This window comes from Sinocyclocheilus anshuiensis, unplaced genomic scaffold (assembly GCF_001515605.1).
Source record: "Sinocyclocheilus anshuiensis isolate Anshui unplaced genomic scaffold, SAMN03320099.WGS_v1.1 scaffold181, whole genome shotgun sequence".
Classification (NCBI taxonomy): domain Eukaryota; kingdom Metazoa; phylum Chordata; class Actinopteri; order Cypriniformes; family Cyprinidae; genus Sinocyclocheilus; species Sinocyclocheilus anshuiensis.
In genome coordinates, this window is record NW_015540898.1 from 801,057 (window position 1) to 802,825 (window position 1,769).

The 1,769-nt window shown below is 36.6% G+C and overlaps 1 pseudogene; it reads left to right on the top strand.

The window, feature by feature from the left end:
- The window catches only part of LOC107689011 (cytochrome P450 4B1-like), a 20,132-nt pseudogene that overhangs the window by 6,899 nt on the left and 11,464 nt on the right, over positions 1-1,769 (top strand).

Sequence of the window (1,769 nt, forward strand, 5' to 3'; positions counted from 1 at the left end):
TATATATATATATATATATATATACACATACATACACACACACACACACACACACACACACACAAGATACAGTCTCTGTGTGTATATATATATATATATATATATATATGTTCTGACTGTTTGTATATTTAATTTTGAGTTTATTTTATTGGTTGAGACACATCATGTGACTTAGGTTAGAGGTCATGGCAGCCATCTTAGATTTCACTTCACAACAGCAGTGATGCAGCAGTAGATTTCTCCCTGATAAAAGCTATATTCTTGTTATTTCATGCCAGAGGCCATCGTCTGTAAGTTTGTTTATTGAATTTCATCTGTTAAAAAAGATGTTATGCCATTTAAAAAGAAACATTTGTTGTACATTTGAATAAGAAGATTGTTGTTCTCTCTAGCATTTTAACGCCAGATTGTATTTTCTTCCTTAATTACTTTTACTCATTCTTTATACTTAATGTATGTTTTGTGTTTGCATTATAGTTTCACAAAAAACAATGTTGTGCAACTGAAGATTTCAAGTAAAACACTGGAAAAGAGCTCCTTAAGTTTTGACATTTTCTTCAGCCCTCAAATTTTTTTAAATTTAAAATATTCGTAAAATATTCATTAAAATATTTAGTTGTGTGTTAAGGAGGCAGCCTTATCAGCAGCGCATGAGATGGGATGACGATGTAAGTGTCATTGCATTATAATATTTTGTTAGCCTAACCAGTTGAACCCACTGGATGTGGCGCTGCTGGGTTGTTCATTAAAAATATTGCTAAAAAATAGAACATCAATGCAGAGATGTTGTCTGACATCAAAACTTGTAACACCTCATTTCTTTAAATCATTTGAAGAATAGACAGGTGTAGACATAGACAAATAAAGTCCTTTCTAAAAAGAAAGCAAATGGCTGACATCAGTAACTTCATTATATAGACATGTTGTCAGGTAAATAAACCAAACCATACTCACAGCTGAGCAGAAACTCAGAGTTCTCAACCAAGGACTTTCAAAGAGCAAGTCGGTAGCACAAATTCAACCAAATGGTTTCCAGCTACCAAACGAACTGACTTACTCTATGGTGATTGAGTTTATATGTTCGGTTACCTCCCCTCAAGCTGCTCCTAGTGGTACTACAAGTGACCCAAATACACCAGACTATGAAATCAACAAGAATAGTGGAGCTAAACTACAATAATAAAACCAAGTAACGTTTTGTATATATGTATATACAGAACAAAATTATAAATGCTACACTTTTGTTTTTGCCCCCATATTTCATGAGCTGAACTTAAAGATCTAATACTTTTTCTATGTACACAAATGGCCTATTTCTCTCAAATATTGTTCACAAATCTGTCTAAATCTGTGTTAGTGAGCACTTCTCCTTTGCTGAGACAATCCATCCACCTCACAGGTGTGGCATATCAAGATGCTGATTAGACAGCATGATTATTGCACAGGTGTGCCTTAGGCTGGCCACAATAAAAGGCCACTCTAAAATGTGCGGTTTTACTGTATTGGGGGGTCCGAAAACCAGTCAGTATCTGGTGTGACCACCATTTGCCTCACGCAGTGCAACACATCTCCTTCGCATAGACTTGATCAGGTTGTTGATTGTGGCCTGTGGAATGTTGGTCCACTCCTCTTCAATGGCTGTGCGAAGTTGCTGGATATTGGCAGGAACTGGAACACGCTGTCGTATACGCCGATCCAGAGCATCCCAAACATGCTCAATAGGTGACATGTCCGGTGAGTATGCTGGCCATGCAAGAACTGGGATGTTT